This window comes from Scylla paramamosain, chromosome 15 (assembly GCF_035594125.1).
Source record: "Scylla paramamosain isolate STU-SP2022 chromosome 15, ASM3559412v1, whole genome shotgun sequence".
In the NCBI taxonomy this organism is placed as follows: domain Eukaryota; kingdom Metazoa; phylum Arthropoda; class Malacostraca; order Decapoda; family Portunidae; genus Scylla; species Scylla paramamosain.
This window is the reverse complement of record NC_087165.1, coordinates 9,618,512-9,633,348: the sequence shown is the minus strand read 5'-3', so window position 1 is coordinate 9,633,348 and position 14,837 is coordinate 9,618,512. Positions and strand designations below refer to the sequence as shown.

Here is a 14,837-nt window from a genome sequence, read left to right as displayed (position 1 = left end):
ACGCACGAAGCAGGCACGCCACATCTACATTACCTTCACTTTGTCGCGAGAAAATACAGTTGAGAAATGTTTACCGGCGATATGAAGTGGTGGATTGCAGCTTCATCCGCCGACACTGTATACATTATTGTTTATGGGAAGAGTAATGAGATGATGGCAATAAAAGCTGAGTAATCTTGAAAGGTAAGGATGATTATTGGAACAGTAGTGAGCTCGTACGTGTGGTGTAGGTGAGGTATGAGGCAGGTCGAGAGGTTGAGGGTGCAGCGTCATGTGTATTGGGTGTAGCGTTATACAGAATCGTATTAATTCATGTTCGGCCCTGATCAGTATATCATTAAGGAGACAATGGTAAATGATAAGAGCTTAATCAACGCACACATAGGGAGACACCTTGTTATATTGTAAAAGGACAGATTTCTAAATGGTAGGATCGTGAAAGTGAGTAAGATCTTGTTGTTCAGAGGTAATGTATTTGCTCAGAGCCTTAAAGCTAAGCCGTGTGTATCTGGGACAGTGTTGGGAGCACGCGTGAGGCAGGGTAGGACTCGCCAAGTGAGGTTCGCACGTGAGGTCATTACGCTGGATGTGCACGTCACCTTGACCGAGGGTGAGGAGGTTTAGGAGAGGGTGGTACACGAGGGAAGGGAAGACCGGTGTGTTGGTGGTAGTGGAGGCGGCGACGGGTGGCAGTGCACCTCACCAACCACTTGTTTTTGGCAGTATTGATATATCACTTTGTCTCCCTTCAGTTCCTTCAGTTTAGTGCCATTTTTATGACATGTAGAGTCCAATGGTGGTGGAAAACAAGGGTATAGCAAATGAAGCATATTCCTGACTAGTTTTGCCGTGAAGAAGCTGTAAAGTTAAACCAGTGGGAATAAACAGCAGTTCCTTTGCTCTTGTGCTTTCACCACTGGATTTGACCTTTGCTTTGTTTCTTGTGCTTTACTCTGTTGTGCTCTCGTGCGTGGGAAGAGAAAGGATTATTCGTTATACGCAAGGGTTTATTTTCGGTTTGTCTGTCTGGCTGGCTGGCTGTCTGGCTGGCTGTCTGGCTGGCTGGCTGGCTGGCTGGCTGGCTGGCTGGCTGGCTGTCTGGCTGGCTGGCTGGCTGGCTGGCTGGCTGGTTGTCTGGCTGTCTGGCTGGCTGTCTGGCTGGGTGTCTGGCTGGCTGGCTGTCTGGCTGGCTGGCTGGCTGGCTGTCTGGCTGGCTGGCTGGTTGTCTGTCTGTCTGTCTGTCTGTCTGTCTGTCTGTCTGGCTGGCTGGCTGGCTGGCTGGCTGGCTGGCTGGCTGTCTGTCTGTCTGTCTGTCTGGCTGGCTGGCTGGCTGGCTGGCTGGCTGGCTGTCTGACTGGCTGGCTGTCTGGCTGGCTGGCTCTCTGACTGGCTGGCTGGCTGGCTGGTTGTCTGGCTGTCTGGCTGTCTGGCTGGCTGGCTGGCTGGCTGGCTGTCTGTCTGTCTGTCTGTCTGTCTGTCTGGCTGGCTGGCTGGCTGGCTGGCTGGCTGGCTGGCTGTCTGTCTGTCTGTCTGTCTGTCTGTCTGTCTGGCTGGCTGGCTGGCTGGCTGGCTGTCTGTCTGGCTGGCTGTCTGTCTGTCTGTCTGTCTGTCTGGCTGGTTGGTTGGTTGGCTGGTTGGTTGGTTCTCTCTCTCTCTCTCTCTCTCTCTCTCTCTCTCTCTCTCTCTCTCTCTCTCTCTCTCTCTCTCTCTCTCTCTCTCTCTCTCTCTCTCTCTCTCTCTCTCTCATATTTGTGTCATCATTGATCTGTCTGTCTATCTATCTATCTATCTGTCTATTTATCTATCTATCTGTCCATCCATCTATTTGTCTCTGTGTCTTTATCTTTCTGTATATCTCTAATGTCTCGTTCTATTTTCATCAGAGTGACTATTTATCTTTGTCAATTAATGTCTATCAGTCTGTCCGTCGTTTTATTTAATTATATGTCTACATCTGTTTAGTGTGTGTGTGTGTGTGTGTGTGTGTAATTCTTGTCCCTAGCATTCACACGAGAGTTTTTCCCCTTCTTCCTATACGACAAAACAACCGTACGACTTAGAACCACCGATGTAACCAGATTACCACGCGGCAGAGATTCATTCCCTCCCCCCCCACCCCCCATGCATTGCTAACACGCCCGGCAGCCAGCGGTCAAGAATGCTATTGAAGTCTAGAGTATGGAGCACTTCAGACAGGCAGCCGTGTTTCATCCATGGCAGGAATAAGATAGTGTTGTCGCTGCTGCCATTATTTTGTACCTCCTCTACACTGTTGCAGGCGAACCGTACGAAAAAAAAAAGGGAAGAAATGCAAATAGAAGTTCGTGTAGAGAGAGTGAGAGAGAAAGAGAGAGAGACGTTTGAATTCCTGCCGAGACAATGCTTCCGTCTTTCACCAACGCCTCGTGACCATGTTGTTGCGGCGCCAAGGTGCACCAAGCAGGCAGCCTTAGAGGATGCCGAGAAAACACTGAGTCCCCAAAAAGTTAATAGATTTCTAGAACATAGTCGATGGAAGTCTCAATAAAAAAACGTGTAATTTTTTTTTTATTAATACACTGTCTTGGTAAAAGAAATTGCTTTACGATACATATCCAGGACCTTGAACCTGTGTGTGTGTGTGTGTGTGTGTGTGTGTGTGTGTGTGTGTGTGTGTGTGTGTGTGTGTGTGTGTGTGTGTGTACTCATATACTAGAATGATCTGCCCCGCTGCATTACTTCCTGTCGCTATGAAAATATCCATTGCTAAGCGCTGATTACTGTTCATAACTCAGAGTCGAGGAGTAGCTGGAGGTCGCGACACATCTTATTTGACACGCCATTCCTTGCGACACGCGACGACAAATAAAGAAAAGAAAAGAAAAAAAAAAAATCGACTCACTTACACACACACACACACACAACAGGTCAAAGTTCTAACCTTGACATTGAAAACCAAGCAAGAGGGAAAATGGTGTAGCAGGGGAGAAAGCCACAGCGTTAGTAGACAAGAGGTGAGGTTATTCTAGGAAGTGATCTTTGGTGCGCGGCGAAAAGGCGTTAATAATTTCTAAGGGGTTACATTTTTAGCCAGGGATGATGAAACGGGTTTGCGGGAGTACACGTATGCTGTATGTTCCCCAATACGTGTGTGTGTGTGTGTGTGTGTGTGTGTGTGTGTCTGGGGAGTGGGTGGTGCCGGGAATGCAGTGACGAGCAAGGCAGCTTATGCATTGGAAAGTCTGCTTGGTGGCGCTTGTAGGTTACTGGTAGATCGTGGTGGTGCTGTTACTGCTCCTGGTGCCTCTTATGCTACACCTGTTTACTACTACTACTACTACTACATTCCCATCACTGTTCATTGGTATCCAGCCTCTCCAGTGACATCATTACTACAGCCAGTGTTTGTCATCTCTTCCTTCATCTCAACTCGGGGCTTCTTAAAGGGAGGTCAGAAGCTCTCTGTAATAGTAACATGACATTTTGCTTTCTCTCTCTCTCTCTCTCTCTCTCTCTCTCTCTCTCTCATGAGTCATTCAGTAAAGATATTAAGCAAATATGTCATGATGTATAGGGGGACGTAGAGTAGAAGAAGGGGAAGGAGGATGAGGAGGAGGAGGAGGAGGAGAAGGAGGAGGAGGAGGAGGAGGAGGAGGAGGAGGATAGAAGTAAAAAAGACTTTAAAATGTCAATAATTAATTACAGGGAAGGGAAATTGAATAAAGCGTTGATTTTAATGTAAATTGCCGAACTGTAGGAAGAAAATGTTGAAAGCTATTGAGAGAGAGAGAGAGAGAGAGAGAGAGAGAGAGAGAGAGAGAGAGAGAGAGAGAGAGAGAGAGAGAGAGAGAGAGAGAGAGAGAGCAGCTCGTATATTATCTATATAGCAATTTGTCTATCTATTAATCTATCTATCCATCCATCCTTCTATCTATATGTATATTTACTTATCTATACGTCTATTCATTTATCTGTTTATGTATCTATCTATCTATCTATCTATCTACCCATCTATCTATTTATCTATCTATTTATCAATCCATCTATCCGTCTATCTATATGTACGTATCTATCCATCTGTCTATCAATCTACCTTTCTATTTATCTATCCATCTATCCGTGTGTGTGTGTGTGTGTATGTGTGTGTGTGTGTGTTTGCACCAGCGCATGTATATATCATTACCCATTAAGACTATTACTTACGTCACACGCATGGACCAGTCACCTCGGTTACTGATTACTTGGTTACATGAAACGACTAGCTTGGTCTGGGCTGGTGGGCGAGGCTCCTGCTGACCCCTAGGCGAGGAGACGAGCCACTGAGGGGTGATGAGTGGCCAACGAGGTGATAACTGTGGCGTCAAGGAACATATCGCGGCAGTTTCGTTCGGTAAGAGGTGAAGGAACTGAGGGATGTCGGGTATGCAAGTAGCCAGTCTTTTGTTATTTGTTTATTTATTACTGGTATTGGTATTTTTGTTCGTTTTTTTTTTTTGTCTCTTTTTTTTTGTCTAGTCTTCAGCCGACGCTTCTTCGCAGTGTTTGTCATTTTCTGTCTTGTCTTTCTGTCCGTCTTTTGCTGTTCGTCTGTCTTTTATCTAATTGTGTATCTGTTTCTCTCTCTCTCTCTCTCTCTCTCTCTCTCTCTCTCTCTCTCTCTCTCTCTCTCTCTCTCTCTCTCTCTCTCTCTCTCTCTCTCCCCTCACCTCCAAGTGCTTCATTCTTCGACCTATCACTTAATAATGCATGTGGTGAATAAGCTGCAAGGAGAGAGAGGGAGAGGGAGAGGTAGAGGGAGAGAGGGGGAGAGGGGGTAGGGGTATATTACTATTACCAGATGTACTCGGGCATTGACCCTCACCTCTGCTGGTAAAGGTCACATATTTGGACACACACACACACACACACACACACACACACACACACACACACACACACACACACATTCCCCTTTATAGTGTTACATCAATAAGACCTCACCTTACATTAACTCCTTCGCCCTCGTGAGAATGCAATGTATTACCCTTCTGGTATTTGTGGCGGCGTTTCTGGCATTCCTTGTTGTGCTGTGTGTGTTGGTGGTGGTTGTGGTGATGGTGGTGGTGCTTCCAGGAACGCTCTCAAGTAAGTACAGTTTTCCGGTAACGAAAGTTTACGTGTTTGTTTGAGAATGCGAAGAGGAAGGAGTAGATGAAGAATAAGAAGGGAAAGAATGAAAGGTGAACTGAGTTTGCTTGAAAAGAAGAAAAAGAAAAGAATAAAGAGTAGATTTAACTGTAAGAAAGTATAGTTATATAGTTCAGCACCAGATACACTTTCGAAGCTTCACTAAATCGCCTATTTATGAATCAGGAAAGGAGTAAATTGAGATATGATGCTAATTGATGAGCAGCTATAGGAGACATTTGCACCGCCTTCAGTACAGCAAAGATCATCTTGAAGTAATACAGTTTTGTAATGGTATCCGGAGTCAAAGTTAGCTAATGTGTTACTCAAAGGCTTAATGAAAAAAAAATAAATAGGACTGTTAAAAATAATAGCTACAAATATGCTTTTAAATCAGGTTGTAAATTTCAAATTCAACTTTCAAATGTGTTATTTTTTGTTCTCCAGGGCTAATTTTTCTGTTTCTCCTTCTTTCTCTCATTATTTTTTCCTCTATTATTTTTTCTTCCTTTTCAATATTTGTTTTCCCTCTGGTACTTTTGTCCTTGCTTCTTTTCAAATGTGTTATTTTTTTTTTTGTTTTCCAGGCCTAATTTTTCTGTTTCTCCTTCTTTCTCTCTGTATTTTTCCCTCTTGGTACTTTCTTAATTTCCTTCAATAGATGTCAGGCCGGAGGAGTGTACGGAGGAAAGTATGCAGTTAGCAAGTTCAGAAGAGCAGTAACCATTTTAAGGGCTTATCAGTGAAAGGGATGAAAGAGTAAAGACACTGAATGACTCTTGCATTAGTAAGGTGGACAGAATAGGGATGAGAATAAGTAGAGTCTTGCGTGATGCTACAGGAGGGAGGGACACATGCAGTTAACAAATTTAGAAGAGCAATCATCATACTAGGAGGAAGTAAGAGATGCAACATTGCGGTGGTGAGAGTCAAGACAGTCTTTTAGAGGGGAGGAATCGATTAGACGAAAAAAAGCTCCTGACTTCTGCACTCGATTCTGTGGACCTGTCACTGTCTATCTTTCATCTCCATTCCTGTCACTGTCCACCTTTCACCTTTACTCCCTGTCCATTCTCTACACCTGTTCCTTTCTATTCCAACACCTGTCACTCCCATTTCTGTCACTGTCCTCTCTCCTGTCCATTCTCCACACCTGTCCCTTTCCATCCCAACACCTGTCACTCTCATTTCTGTGACTGTCCCTCCTCCACCTCCATCTCTCCCCATTCTCCCAACACCTGTCACTCTCCATATCTATTCCAGTCACTCTATTTCAGTCACTGTCCACCTGTCACTCATGTTCCCATCCACCCGTCACTCTCCATAGGTGTCTCTCATCGGCTTGCAGCGTCATGACCGGTCTGGAATGTGTCCTTGGAAGAGTCCCAAAGCTGCGAGGTCGATCCTGCGTGAGTTATGAACGGTCTCAGATGCAGGACGGTTTTCGAGTCTCCGGTGGTGGTGCAGGCGGAGGAGGTACCGGAGAAAATGAAGCAGTGGAGGAGGAGGAGGAGGAGGAGGAGGAGGAGGAGGAGGAGGAGGAGGAACACGTATATCTAAGACAGTGAACGATTGGATAAGAGAAGGACCTTGCGTCACGCCGGCTCAGGTGGTGACGAAGGTGGAGGAACAACAAGGAACATAAAGGAAGAACAAGCATCAGACCTGTTGGTTGTTGTGGGGCTGTTTCATTCAGGGACTGTCAAGTGTAGGCCTGGTGGCTTCTTGCAGCTTTCCTTGTTTTCTTATGCTCTTATTTGGTGACACTATGCTATTTAACTTGCAGATAGAGAATTAGGAGAGTTCTGAAGGCTTCTTCTCACGCACCACACTGAAAAAAAAAAGATTTGTACAGAAACCACATGGAAATTTTACAGAAAAGAGCCAATAACCACAATTGCTACCTTTATCCAGTACTAGACCACCAGCACATCCTCATTAAAGTAGCATTTCTATTGATAAACCCGAGGGAATTCTAACTGCATTTGTTACGACAGCGGAGAGTGACTCAGTTGTGAATTAGAGTCTCAGTGCTTGTCCAGTCTGTGTTATGAAAGCTGTAACTGTTGTGCTGCTGACGATACCAGAGGGTGGAGAGTTCCTAACGTTAACAACTCGATTGGAGAAATTTTTGGCTCTATATGACGTGAATCTTGTACCAAATATCTTGTTTTAATGTCTTCCTTTTGTATTTCATTAAATAACCCTTGTTCTTGTTCTACTCTTGGTCTTCCTATTCCTTCTAAATCATCATCGTATCCCCATTACTCGCAGTGGTGGCGGAGAAATGCGAGGAGAAGAAGGAGGAAGAGGAAAAGGAGGAGAAACACAGGCATTTGGGACAGAAATGAGAGGACAGACGAAGAGGGCATTACATCACACGCTCTTTGCACGGAAGTTTTTGACCCGAGACAAATGTTACATACTACTCTTACTTTCCATGGACTTGTTTCTCTCCACAAGCTTCATGAAATGTAATTCCACCCGCCCATGTAAATTTGAGACTGACGTAATGGTACTGGTGGCGTTATGGAGTTCAGTGACAGGACAGGCATTTTCATTACAGTGTTCTTTATTACAGGAAGCGTGTAAGGGGAGTCAACGCCCTTACAGCACCTCAGGGACGCGTCTCACATACACCAAATGCCTTTACGATCTGTCCTAAAACACGAGGGTCATGACAGATACAGACATAGACACAGACATTCACATTCCCCAGTAATGTCTTTCACCTTTAAACTCAGTCGGGGCACAACATTTCGTTAATTCAATATTGCCACAATAGGAGCTGGTCTATTTTTAGGAAGTCGTTCATGAGAAAATAATGAGATTTGCCGGTACGTGGAAAGACGCAGGAATCAAGGGCGGCTATTGTGGAATTCGTGGCCGCTGCTGCAGTTCAAGTACTGGTCCTGTGCCGGCTGCCGTGCGTGAGTGGAAGACAAATACCGCGCATCGTGACGCACGTAGCACGGCGAGGAAAAACAGCAGCACGTGAATAAGTAATGAATTATGGTAAACGTGAGGCGTGCGTGTTGTTTCCAGTGAGTCAGGAGGTGGAAGGAACACACTGGGTACTGGTCGTCATCATGGTAACACGGAGGAACATAGAAGAATAAACTGCAGTAGACTGTAACCTTTGCTCCTTACGAGGGTGTACGAGTATACGATAAACACTGGAAACATTGAAAGCATTGGAAACATTTTATTCATGGTCAGATTGAAATAAAATAAAACTAGCTGTCTTTATATAAGCAAGAAAATAGTCGTATAAAAGCACAAAGAGAAAAGGAAAGAGTTTCAACATCAAAACCGCCAACAACATAAATAAAAAAAAAAAAAAAAACACATAAAATGAAGGATATAAAACAAGCACACTCAAGTCTAAACTGTATTAAATAAACTACTTTATCAAAACTAAGAGTTGTAGAAAGCTGAAAGCAAATACTAGCACATCAAGAAAATGCCATGACTTATCTTGCGTCATTTTATTTATTCATCCCATCACACTTACCGCTGCTGGAGTCAGGGGAGTAGAGAGGCGTAAGGTCAAATCAGGAGCTGTGTTTTTAGACGCTTCGTTCACACACCAAGGCTATTTTCAAAGGTCACAGGTAAACTTACTCGGGTTTCCATAGAATTTCTCATCGATGACTGCCGAATCCTTTCTTAAAATATACTTAGAATCTTAAAAACACCGTTGAAATAGCCCTAGTAATTTTCACCGGACCTGTTAAATATGAAGGATAAAACGAGAAAATGTTTATGAGCTGAGTCCTGTAGATCACGTTCGGTGCAGTGTGTACGTGTATTGCCAGTGCCTTCACCTATAGCGACCGATTGACTCCCGCTCACTGTCACAACTTCCTCTGCCCTTCCTTCTTTGTCACCTCACCCAGCTCGTCTCACTCTATGGTCCTTGTTCTCAGACGCTTCAGCATCTTGTCTTTATAACTTCTGACAGTTTTCAGGAATGCTTTCACGATTCTAGTAATAGTTTAACAAGATTTCTGCATCATCGGTGAGAGGAAACACCTTTGATATTAAAAACACCTTTGAGAATCGGAGTAATTATCTCTTTGGCATTTGGAAATAGTCTATGCGAGAAACCAGAGTGTTTAAGTATACAGTATATCTATTCCTTCTTTCCTCATCATCCAATTTTCGCTTTTACTCACCCATGTTTTCCCTTCCTCCTCTGCCTCTCTCCCTTGCCAACACGAAATACTTCTTTCTTCTTTCTTCAATCCTCACTTTCTCTCTCCACAGTCCTCCCCCCTGCTTTACCTCTCTCCCTCCCTCAACGACACGAAATACCAAAAATAGAACCGCTGTTGTCACGCCTTTGGTCAAACGCATAACGCTTTCAAGGTAAACAGACTCACAGTGACTTATGCTTCCGTGATGTCTGAAGGTGCGTCATGAATTGAAGTGGTTAGCCGGCAAGGTCAGGAGGTCAGCGGGATGTGTGTGGAGTGTGAGGTCAAGAGCCAGTGCATGAATGTTATTATGGCGTACGATAATTGCCCAGAGTAGTAAATGCCGGCAGGTGAGATGGTATGAAAGATAGGCTGGTGTAACTGACCGATTTATATTTATGCACGTGGGAGGAAGACCAGGGGCAGGAAACGCATTCAAGAAAAGTAGACCCGATATTTGTCACTTCCCTCCCCAAAAATATGATAAAAATAGAATAACACTAAGTAAAAAAAAAAAAAAAAAATAAGGAAAAAAATAAAGAATCTGAAAAGAACCTCCTTAACTTTGGGAGTGCCAGAGTCTGTTTTTTCTGTCACTAATAGCCAAAAGGGTTAAAGCATTATGGAATTACGAGTAAGAAAGCAAATCTATAGAAAGTTCAAATAGATAAAATGATTGGAGAAGCAATATAATGACGTAATAATGACAGTAATAACTCGCTATGGTTCCATAAGGCGTTTAAATGCTTACGACCCGCTGCAATGCAAGAGTAAGATAAACACACAGCATTCTAACACGGAACATCGCTAGAGAAACAAGATAACGGCGTGGAAATATTACTAATAACTCGCTTTATCTTTCCCTAACGCAACATTAATCTCCGTTACTGGTAGTCAAAAGTTTAGGACCACTGCATTACGAAAAAAAAAAAAAAGATAAACATATAAAACCCGTATAGGACTCATGAAGAAGCAAGATAATAGCGAAGAAATAACTCATCACCTTCACTGCAACGTTAGTCTGTTCTTCCCGTCATTTAAAAAAAGCTTAAAAAAAAAAAAACTAAATAAATAAAACTCGTGCAGGACGCCTGATGAAACAAGACAAAGGGATAGAAACGATACTATTAACCCACCCTATCGTTTCCCATTGCAGCGAAGGTCACATAGTTGGGACGGTCCAATATCCCCCAGTAAGGGTTCCTGGCAAGCGTGTGCCGATCCGATACTGCCGAAATGATTTGAGGTGCGTTCTGCGACTCACCTGAGGGTTCGTGAATCAGGTATAGATTGTGGTGGTGGTGGTGGTGGCGGTGGTGGTGGTAATGAAAGCTTGTTATGGAAATGAAGTGTTGGTGGTGATGGTGGTAGTGACTGAGGAGGTAATAATTATTGTGGTGGTGGTAGTGGTTGTGGTTGGGGTTGGGGTGGTAATGAAAGCTTGTTGTGGTGATGAGTGATGAAGTGGTAGTGGTAGTGGTTGGGGAAGGGTGGTGGTGATAGAGATGAAGATGGTAGTGTCAGCGGTCACGGTGGTGACAGAGAATGGTGATGACAGATAGAGTGGTTGCAGTGGTGGTGGTGGTGATGGTGGTGGTGGTGATGATGATGATGGTGGTGGTGGTGGTGGGTCAGGTACATGCGTACAAACACGTGGAATTACCTGTAATCAAGAATGCCATTGTTGCAGACTGATTATATAAAGAGGTAATTTTCTTGTGTGTAATTCTGCTGCGTAACATTGACCAGGAGTATCATTATTATTATTATTATTATTATTATTATTATTATTATTATTATTATTATTACTATTATTGTTATTATTATTATTATTATTATTATTGATGTTGTTGTTGTTGTTGTTGTTGTTGTTGTTGTTGTTGTTGTTGTTGTTGCTGCTGCTGTTGTTGTTACCGTCGTAGCAGTGAAAATAGTAGTAGTAGTAGTAGTAGTAGTAGTAGTAGTAGTAGTAGTAGTAGCAGCAGCTGCAGTACCAACAACAGAAATCGTTACGGTAGCAAAACCAGGCAGAGTATTGGTAATATAAGTGACTTAGAGATAGATTTTCAAAGAAATAAAAAAAAAAAGACGAAAAAGAAACATGTTATTAAAAGGAGCTGCAGCAACTTTTTACAATTTACATCATAACTTCGATCAGCAACACAATACCAGGAAGAGGGGAGAAAGAGAGGAAGAGAGAGAGAGGGAGGGAAGGAAGCAGTAACTCAAGAGAAAGAAAAGAGAAAGAGGAAGGAGAAGCGTAAAGAGAAGAGAGACTAGGAAGGAGGACGAAGAAGGCACTTTTAAAATGAAATATATGGAAACTGCAGTGAAAGTGGTTCCTGTTATTCATTATATTTTCACGGTCACCGCAGATCATACCGTTGCGTGAGAGAGAGAGAGAGAGAGAGAGAGAGAGAGAGAGAGAGAGAGAGAGAGAGAGAGAGAGAGAGAGAGAGAGAGAGAGAGAGAGAGAGAGAGAGAGAGAATGCGGAGTGCAACTAGCTTTTATGATAATGTTGCCTAAACCTAAATTGTTTTCTCTTGATCTTTATATATTTTTTATGAGTTCTTTTTTTCTTTTAACAACAGTTGGGTCTAATGGCGCCACCACTTGCACAGTTTTCATGGTAGCTTATCCGCAGAGTTTGCCTGAAATAAAGAATTAATACGCATATCTTTTTCTTAACAACGATTTCCGGAGAGGATACGAACACACACACACACACACACACACACACACACACACACACACACACACACACACACACACACACACACAGACTGCCAGCTTCCCTTATTTTCTTGTTTTCTTATGCTCTCTCTCTCTCTCTCTCTCTCTCTCTCTCTCTCTCTCTCTCTCTCTCTCTCTCTCTCTCTCTCTCTCTCTCTCTCTCTCTCTCATTTCTGGTATGGCAGTAAACACACTTTCCTGGCATAGTTTGAGGCGTGTGTCGCATACTCAAGTGTTGTGCAAGGTTAGGTATGTGAGGGAACACTGACATATACCCAAGACTGGTACTCGGAAGACGCTTATAGGGAAGAGACGAGAAGACCAGGACACGCACCTGTTGTATTACTCAAGGCATCACGCAACTGTGCTCATTCTCGTTCCCAAGTCGTCCTCCACGTACCTTGTGCTCCTTTCTATGGTACGTCACTGAGGTTCCTGGTAATTGTGGTTGTCAGCGTTTCATGGAAGGCTTCTCTATATCTTTGTATCTATGCCGAAGGAAGTGGAGGGTGGGGAGAGAGCCTTCTGCTTTACGTATCTTTTGCTCCCTTCTGTGGTACGTCACTGAAGTTATGGGGAGAGAGACTTCTGAAAAATGACTGGTCTTTTCTTCTGCCATTACTTTCTCAGTAGTCCTAAGGCCAGGTCACAAGGTCTGTTGTGGCTCGTGTATCGATGTAATTCTACGTAATTCCATGATGTGTATATATGAAAGACATACTAACAAAAGGAAAATCATTGGCTGAACTTAGTATGGTAATCTCTATTGCGAATGTTCCTCTGTCGGTTTTTGTTTTGGACTGCAGTGAAACTCTGATTATTACAAAACACAATCTGATTATTATTATTATTGCAAAACACAGTCTGATTATTACACAAAACACAGTATTCTTAAACATTTCGTCGTCTTTAATGGATGAGAATTATAGGTGGATATAGGTAGGTATGTTTTGTACAGGCACATGTAGGCCTAATGGCTTCTTGCAGCCTCCCTTATTTTCTTATGTTCTTATGTTCTTAAATTGAATAGGCTGTGGTGACTCAGGGTTTTCAAGTGTGTTTTCGTGATTCCAGTGATAATTTAACAAGGGTTTTGCATCATGGATAGGAATAACACCTATGAAAACATGACCGATCATCTCTGTGGCCTTTGAAAAGAGTCCTGTTGAGAGCCGGTGAAAACTACTGAGACAGGAAAAATTAAAAATACTGACTCTTGAAAGTTAACAGCAAAATACCAATGATGAAAAAAAAAATATCCTAGACTTCAACTTTATCAAAATACTATGAATAAAAAAGCAGAACAATGGAAACCGTTGAACAAAAGTAGAAAATAAGAAAAAAAATGAAAATAAAATAAAGGGCTTTTCGAAATTCCGACTCTATCAGTAAACTACTATGATTTAAAAGGGCGAGCAAGATTTATCACCAGGTTGTGCCTTTAGTGCGCCAAAGCCACACCTTATCTGTGATCAGCGCCAAGCAGTCTGTTATTTCCATCAAGGCATAATGTGTGGTATTAATGCTTACGGTGGTGGTGGTGATAGTGGTGCAGGTGGTGGTGGTTGTGGTAGTAGTAGTAGTAATAGTAGTAGTAGTAGTAGAAGTAGTAGTAGTAGGACAGCAATGATAATAGTAATGATAATGATGATAATGATAAAAAAAACTACTACTACTACTACTACTACTACTACTACTACTACTACTACTACTACTACTACTACTACTACTACTACTTCTTCCTATATTGTCCGTCACTACATATATATGCAAAAGAACATCTAGTTAGTTTTTGTTGTGGAATGTGGAATGCAAGGTAATTTACACTCCCTCAAAACAGTGATGTTATTTTCTACAATTATGTCCTTGAAAAAATAATCACTATCTGGCAACTCTTTCTCCAACCAAGTCCACGCTTCTTGGTCTCTACGAAATTGTTAGGATAAAAGCAATTCATGAGTATCTATGTATGTTAATTCCTCGTTAAATTTACAGGTAAGAAATTCACCGAACTATGAGTGAGATAAACTTGGAACTCCTTGCCTGCTTCTGTATTTCCCCTTGCCTATGACTTAAACTGCTTCAAAAGGGAGATTTCAAGATAAGTCTCATAATTTTGATAATCTTTTTTGACTGTACTCTTTGGGGACTGGCACTTTCAGTCAGATTTTTTTTTTTTTTCAGCCTTGTTGCTCTCTGCCAATTTTTTTTTTTCAGCCTTGTTGCTCTCTGCCAATTTTTTTATATTTTTTCAGCCTTGTTGCTCTCTGCCAATTTTTTTTTTCAGCCTTGTTGCTCTCTGCCAATTTTTTTTTCAGCCTTGTTGCTCTCTGCCAATTTTTTTTTTCAGCCTTGTTGCTCTCTGCCATTTTTTTTCCAGCCTTGTTGCTCTCTGCCAATTTTTTTTTTCAGCCTTGTTGCTCTCTGCCAATTTTTTTATTTTTCAGCCCTGTTGCTCTTTGCCAATTTTTTTTTTTTCAGCCTTGTTGCTCTCTGCCAATTTTTTTTTTTTCAGCCTTGTTGCTCTCTGCCAATTTTTTTATTTTTCAGCCCTGTTGCTCTTTGCCAATTTTTTTTTTTTCAGCCTTGTTGCTCTCTGCCAATTTTTTTTTTTTTCAGCCTTGTTGCTCTCTGCCATTTTTTTTCAGCCTTGTTGCTCTCTGCCATTTTTTTTTTTCAGCCTTGTTGCTCTCTGCCATTTTTTTTTTCAGCCTTGTTGCTCTCTCCCATTTTTTTTTTCAGCCTTGTTGCTCTCTGCC

At 42.5% G+C, this 14,837-nt stretch overlaps 1 protein-coding gene across 7 annotated transcripts in view; it reads left to right on the top strand.

Moving 5' to 3' along the window:
• LOC135107380 (radial spoke head protein 3 homolog) overlaps positions 1 to 14,837 on the top strand; it is a 109,637-nt gene that overhangs the window by 2,254 nt on the left and 92,546 nt on the right. The window lies entirely within an intron of this gene.